At 38.5% G+C, this 7,565-nt stretch overlaps 1 long non-coding RNA gene across 1 annotated transcript in view; it reads right to left on the minus strand.

The window, feature by feature from the left end:
- LOC141560863 (uncharacterized) overlaps nucleotides 1-5,936 on the minus strand; it is a 29,970-nt gene extending 24,034 nt beyond the window's left edge. Inside the window, exons 1-2 of the long non-coding RNA XR_012487844.1 lie at nucleotides 5,295-5,936; nucleotides 4,966-5,093 (exon numbers count right to left, since the gene is read on the minus strand). This is a non-coding gene — a long non-coding RNA (uncharacterized LOC141560863). The remainder of the gene's footprint in view (nucleotides 1-4,965; nucleotides 5,094-5,294) is intronic.
- Between the last annotated feature and the right edge of the window lie 1,629 nt (nucleotides 5,937-7,565).

Genomic DNA, 7,565 nt, shown 5'->3' on the forward strand with positions numbered 1-7,565 from the left:
GAGTAAATCTAGTTGGTTGTGAGGGAAGAAAGGAGCTTACACAGTCGCGGTGTATCTTCTCCACCATCTTGGCTTCACCCATGAACCAAGACCATTTTGTTTTCATCTTTATGTCTCCAAGGTCTAGTGTAATACATGACCCCTAGTAAGTATGTAATATATGTTTGCTCCTTGTTTAGTTGTGCTTTGCTGATTGAGTAGTCTAAGGAAGATGGGTGAGGTAGGCTACCAAATGAATGATATGGTCACAAAAGACACAGGGACCAGAAACTGGGGACATGAGTAGAAGCAGCCAGCGGGAAAGGGAGCTAAGCCCACATATTGCTCTTGGGATGGAGCCTAGGGTTTGGCTGAAAAGCAAGAGGAGCTAGGGCCACAGTTAAGACCCCAGACAGCTTTATCAGGTAACTTTCATCATATAGAATTTGGAAAACACCCCATTGAACGCTGCAGATCTAGAATCCCCTTGTTAATTAGGCCAGAGTTGTCTGTACAAGACAAGATTTGTTTCAATCTAGCCTCTATTTTGCTGACCTGTTGCCTCAGTTTCTTTAACTGAGAGTGTGGATAATAGCACCTACCTCCTAATGTTGTTGAGGAGAGAATATATGTAAAGTGCTTAGCACAGTGCTTGGTACAAAGGAGTTTAATGCTTATTTCCTTAAGAAATATTGGTAAATTGGAAGTGATTCGAAGTGGAAAAATGGCAGAGCTACCACGGAAAAGCTCCAACAGTTCTTGCCCTCAAGGAGGTGGTTTTCTGTAGATGAGACCCTCAAGGAGGTGGTTTTCTGTAGATGAGACCGTCCAAGCCCAAGCCCAGAAGTGGAAAGCCCAAGATGGAGGATGAGAAGGTGCTGTCAGAGAGCAATCCAGACCTCCTTCTATTCCACACCCTGAGAGGATTCCCAAGGCCAAACTAAGCACTAGCTCTGGAAGCTGACTTGACTGGCTTGTCAAAGCCTTTTGGGGCCCTTCATCCAATGAAGGCTGCATTCTGCTTGGGAGTTAGTTTGGTTTCATTTTATTGCCAGGGCCTGTACATCAATTCACAAGAGGTATTGTTCCAGCTTTATCATTCAGTGCAAACATCTTTTGTGGCTAACCTGAGGTTTGCCACTATCTATGGAATCAAATCAGAAGGGGTTTTCCCATCTCCAATCTTGCTGGCTCCAGAGCACCCATTTGCTTTTCTAGCACTCTTACTATCCCCCTTCTTCATCCAGGGGATTTAGGTTCCCAACTTCTGAAGAAAGGTTAGATTTTCAGAAACAGAAATTTTACATTTCAGTCATATAGATTATAATGAGCACAAGTCAGGCAGAAGAAACTTCAAAGGGGGAATGGGGGGCTCTAGCACAAGCCTGTGGGGACACCAATTATTTTCTGGCTCAGCCTTCGCCTGGAGCTGAGGGGAAGCACCTGGATGCAAATCTCTAAGCCAGTCCCTTGTCATTCTGAATTGCCCTCCAGGTATGGAATGGCTGCTCTGCTCCTCCAGGAAGATCCAAAAGACTTCAGCAGGGCCACTTCCTAGCTTCTCTGGGACTTCTCTGGCTAGAACACAACAGACCTGCTGCTTGTTAACCCCCAATAGCTCTTTGCTCCCAGACTTTCAGACGGTCCCAAGCCTCTGATGGCAAAGGTCCTGGTTACAGTTGTTTCACAATCTCAAAGAAGAAGAAATCTGCCTCCCTCTCTTATTCCCAAACCCAGATAGGATATAGCCAGCTTTACCCATCAGCAGTATGGGCTAGCTGCAAATAAGAGAAAAATTTAATTTACCCATTAAGTTTGCCAACAAGTATTTCTTTAGATTAACGAGCTGGCAAATCTAATCACCAGATAGCACAGAAGAAACTGGGAAATATCACTAATCATGTGGAAGCTGAAAGAATGACAACTTGACACTTTTGGAAACAGAAAAAAACTTTTTTTTTTTTTTTTTAAAACCCCATCAAACTCCGCAACATCTGTCCCCTTCCCCCCACCAGTACAATAAACTCCAAAGTATAGATCAAAACTCCCCAACAACAATCAGCAACATCATCTGTCCCCTTCCCCCCACCAGTACAATAAACTCCAAAGTATAGATCAAAACTCCCCAACAACAATCTAAATCCCGTTTGAAGTGGATCTTCAAGGCCCGAAAACATGTGTTCAATATCGCCAGCATCTGGTCACATCTGGTTCAGTATCTCCTTTGCTTCAGTATTGGCTTATAGGTTGCCTGAAAAGGTAAAATGTTACAGCATAAGTGAAAGATATGTGTCCTTTTAATATACTGGAAAAACCGTCCATAAACTGCAATATTTTGGGGGGGGGTGTATGTATATTTTAATCCAGCTGTTCATTCTCTTCTGCCTATAAATCTCTTTTCTACCTATAAATCTCTTTTCTGCTCATAAATCCCTTTTTTAATCTAAAAATCTCTTTTCTATTATAAATCACTTTATTATAAACCTCTTTTCTACCTATAAATTGCTTTTCTTCCTATAAATCTCTTTTCTACCTATAAACATTTCTACTACAAATCTATCTTTTCACTTATCTATCCATCATTATCTTTTTAACTATGCATCAAGTGTATCTATTCAATCTATTTGTGTATCCTATCTATCCCATCCATCCATCACCAGTTTTCTATGTATCTAGTCTATTGGTCTATTTGTCCACGCATCCATTCTCATATTCACATACTACTCCCTTTGCTGTCAGGATCCAACTGGGTTGTTGTGGCGAGATCATCACCTTTAAGTCAGAAAAGTTTGGGTGTTCTCCGGCGCGTCACAATGAGCATCACACAATGAGGTCTCCATGGCCAAGGTAAGCAAGGAAACTGCTCATCAGATGAGGATTGTGCCAGGCTTTATGCGGAGGTTTTCTTTTAAAAATATTTTTTAGGAAACCTTTTTATTTTAGAAAACATATGAAGGGGAAAGTTTTCAACACTGAGCCTTGTGAAACCTGCTGTTCCAACATTCCCCCTCCTTCCTTCCACCTCCTTCCCTAGATGACCGGTAATTACATGTTAAATATGTGAAAATATATGATAAATCCAATGTATATAAAAATATTTATGCAATTATCTTGCTTATGCAGAGATTTTCTTCCTACTTCTTTTTTTTGTTGAATAAGTAGTAAAAGCAATAGTAATAATACTAGGAATAGGAGTTACACTACTAGTAGTAGAAATAGTAGTAATAGTAATAGTAAAGTAATAGTAATAGTAATAGTAAAGTAATAGTAATAGTAATAGTAAAGGTAGTATTACAAATAATAGTAGTAGTGGTAGTAGAAGGAGTATTAATAGGAATAAGAGCAATGATAGTAGTAGTAGCAGGAGGAAGAGAACTAGAAGGAATGGGAGTAGTATGAATAGTAACAGTAATAAGAGTGGGAGTAATTGTAGTAGTTGGTGGAAGAGTAATAGTAGTAATCTTAAGAGTGATACTAATAGGAGTAGGAAGAGGAGTAATAGTAGAAGTAGTAGTAATAATAATAGGTGTAAGAGTACGAGTAATAATAGTAGTAGTAAGAATAGTATCTGACATTTACACAGTGCTTCACCATCTCCAAAGTAATATAGACCATGTTTTCTCTGATGCTACCCCTAAGGCTCAGACCCACCCTTATGGGAACAGCCAGACTCTCCCATCCTTGAGCCAGGGAGATGCATGTCCTGTTATTTAGGGTTCAGTACCTGTGTTCCAGGCTTCAGGGAAGAAACAAGATCTTTCACCATTTTGGCTTCCGATATCGTTACCCCACCAACCACAAAGAGGATCTGCAGTGGATGGTCACCGGGATGAGGTCGGCTCACCTGTAACATTCACCATAACAAGGATGGGGTCAGCCATCAGACAAGCATGTCAGGTTAATATATGACTCATTAATGATCAAATAAAGATCTTACGTTAGGACATAATGTTCGTAGATTTTCAGCTGTGGAATCAGAACTTTAGAACTAGAAATGTAGTCTCCTTGTGGTCGTGGAGCTCAAGTATCTCATTTAACATGTGAGGAAACTGACGCTCAGGGAGTTTAAGTGATAATAAAAAGTCATGCAGGTAAGAAATAATCAGCACAGCAAAATTCCACTTGTTTAATGTTACTTTATTACAGTGTCTTTCCCGTATCCCATCCCACCACCTTTTTTTTTTTTTTTTTTTAAGAATTAATATGTTTAGCTATAGGTTAAAAGATTGAAGTATGGAAATATACACACACATATATGCACACACATACACACATATGTAATGAACACTTAGAGTTAACATGATAGTATAAACAGGATCTGTTTGACTCTTGTCTCTGCCTTTTACAACCTGTATGCGCTGGGACAATATACTAAATATACTTAACCACCCGGAGTCTCAGTAACTTTCTCTGTAAAATATGGAAGCAGAAACCCTGAAATATTCCCGCCAGCTCAAAATCCACGATGCTGTGACTCTACTTGAAACCAAATATTTCTCAAAGGCTTATTCTCGGTGGAGCAAAAATGATTGTACCATTCCCATTTTACAGATGAGGAAATTGAGGCAAACACAGATTAAGTGACTTGCCCAGAGTCCTACAGTTGGTGTTTGAAATCAGGTGCTGATTCAAGTGTGGTCCAACAGTGTTATCCACTGTACCAGCCAGCTGCCAATAATTTTAGAAAAGGTCTTCATCTATATGTAACTGAATTCAACAAGCATTTATGAAACCTCTAATATGAGCAAGTCATCTTGTTTCTGGGAACCAGGCATAGGATGATGAAAAAGAAAATAGTTTCTGAACTCAAAGAATCTGCTTTTGATTGTTTGTTTGTTTGTAAAGGTAGGCTCTCTATTTCCCAGATTATTTGTACTTCTAGTACATATAGGGTTAGTCAGCAACCTGGCCCTACCTTCAACCCCTTATTAACACTGACTGCAGGAGGGAAACTGAAGATAGATTATCTCTATATAGCTGCTTTACCTTCATGAACATGCTAAATCCCAGTTTATGTAGATCACTGAGGTCCGAAGACATGCCTTCAATATCACCAGCATCTGGTCACAAGTGGTTCAGTATCTCCTCTGCTTTAGCAGTGGCTTATAGGATGCCTGAAAAGGTAAAATGTTACAGCATAAGTGAAAGATATGTGTCCATTTGATCTACTGGAATAACCATCCACAAACTGGAATTTTTTGCGGGTGGGGGAAGAGGGAAGGAAAGAGAAGTCAAATATTTCCCAAGCCAGATAGAAAGCAACCATTTTAGCTTCTATAATATTGAAGAATAAAATATAATAGTTTAATACTGACCTGAAGGCAGTCTCAATCTTTGACAGGAGCACTTGGTATGATGCTGATGAGGACCAGAAAGGATCTCTTTTTCCAGTAATTTATTTACTGATTTACCTAACCCTCCATTGACTCAATCATTATCTATGTATATTTAATGCAGCTATTCATTCTCTTCTGCCTATAAACCCCTTTTCTACCTATAAATCTCTTGTCTACTTAAAAATCACTTTTTTTATCTAATAATCTGTTTTCTACTTATAAATCGCTTTAATTACTATAAATCTTTTCTACTTATAAATTGCTTTTCTTCCTATAAATCTCTTTTCTACCTATGAATCGCTTTTCTTCCTATAAATCTCTTTTCTGCCTATGAATCGCTTTTCTACTTATAAATCTCTTTTCTACCTATATATCACTTTTCTTCCTATAAATCTCTATTCTACCTATAAACTTTTCTACTATAAATCTATCTTTTCACTTATCTATTCATCATTATCTTTTTAACTATGCATCAAGTGTATCTATTCAATCTATTTGTCTATACTATCTATCCCATCCATCCATCACCACTTATCTACGTATCTAGTCTAATAGTCTATTTGTCCACTCATCCATTCTTCTATACACACATCCTACTCCCTTTGCTTTCAGGATCCAACTGGGTTGTTGTGGCGAGATCATCACCTTTAAGTCAGAAAACCTTGGGTGTTCTCAGGCATGTCACAATGAACTAGAGCATGTCACAATGGGCATCACCCAATGAGGTCTCCATGGCTAAGGTAAGCAAGGCAACTGCTCATCAGATGAGGATTTTGCTCAGGCTGTATGCAGAGGTTTTCTTTTAAAAATATTTTTTAGGAAACCTTTTTATTTAAAAAACATATGAAATGGCAAGTTTTCAACACTGAGCCTTGCTAAACCTCCTGTTCCAACATTCCCCCTCCTTCCTTCCACCTCCTAGCCTGGGTGACCTGTAATTACATGTTAAATATGTGAAAATATAGGATAAATCCAATGTATATAAAAATATTTATACAATTATCTTGCTTATGCAGAGATTTTCTTCCTACTTTTTTTTGTTGACATCATTTTCCGCAATAATATGTAAACTTTGAGGGCAAGACCATTTTTTTTATTCATTTTTCCAAATTATCCCCCCCCTCCATTTTCTCCCCCCCCCCCCGATGACAGGCAATCCCATACATTTTACATGTGTTACAATATACCCTAGATACAATATATGTGTGTAAATACCATTTTCTTGTTGCACATTAAGTATTAGATTCCGAAGGTATAAGTAACCTGGGTAGATAGACAGTAGTGCTAACACTTTACATTCACTTCGCAGTGTTCCTTCTCTGGGTGTAGTAATTTCTGTCCATCATTGATCAACTGGAAGTGAGTTGGATCTTCTTGTTGAACATGTTGAACATTTCCACTTCCATCAGAATACATCCTCATACAGTATTGTTGTTGAAATGTACAGTGATCTTCTGGTTCTATTCATTTCATTCAGCAACAGTTGATTTAAGTCTCTCCAGGCCTCTCTGTATTCCTCCTGCTGGTCATTTCTTACAGAGCACTAATATTCCATAACCTTCATATACCACAATTTACCCAACCATTTTCCAATTGATGGACATCCATTCAACTTCCAGTTTCTAGCTACAACAAAAAGAGCTGCCACAAACATTTTGGCACATGCAGGTCCCTTTCCGCTCTTTAGTATTTCTTTGGGATATAATCCCAATAACAGCAATGCTGGGTCAAAGGGTATGCACAGTTTGATAACTTTTTGGGCATAGTTCCAAATTGCTCTCCAGAATGGCTGGATTCTTCCACAACTCCCCCAACAATGTATCAGTGTCCCAGTTTTCCCACAGCCCCTCCAACATTCATCATTATTTGTTCCTGTCATCTTAGCCAATCTGACAGGTGTGTAGTGGTATCTCAGAGTTGTCTTAATTTGCATTTCTCTGATCAGTAGTGATTTGGAACACTCTTTCATATGAGTGGAAATAGTTTCAATTTCATCATCTGAGAATTGTCTGTTCATATCCCTTGACCATTTATCAATTGGAGAATGGTTTGGTTTCCTATAAATCAGGGTCAGTTCTCTATATATTTTGGAAATGAGACTTTTGTCAGGACCTTTACTTTTAAAAATATTTTGCCAATTTGTTACTTCCATTCTAATCTTGTTTGCATTACTATTGTTTGTAGAGAAACTTTTTAGTTTGATGTAATCAAAATCTTCTATTTTGTGATCAATAATGATCTCTAGTTCTC

Source organism: Sminthopsis crassicaudata, chromosome 3 (assembly GCF_048593235.1).
Source record: "Sminthopsis crassicaudata isolate SCR6 chromosome 3, ASM4859323v1, whole genome shotgun sequence".
Taxonomy (NCBI): domain Eukaryota; kingdom Metazoa; phylum Chordata; class Mammalia; order Dasyuromorphia; family Dasyuridae; genus Sminthopsis; species Sminthopsis crassicaudata.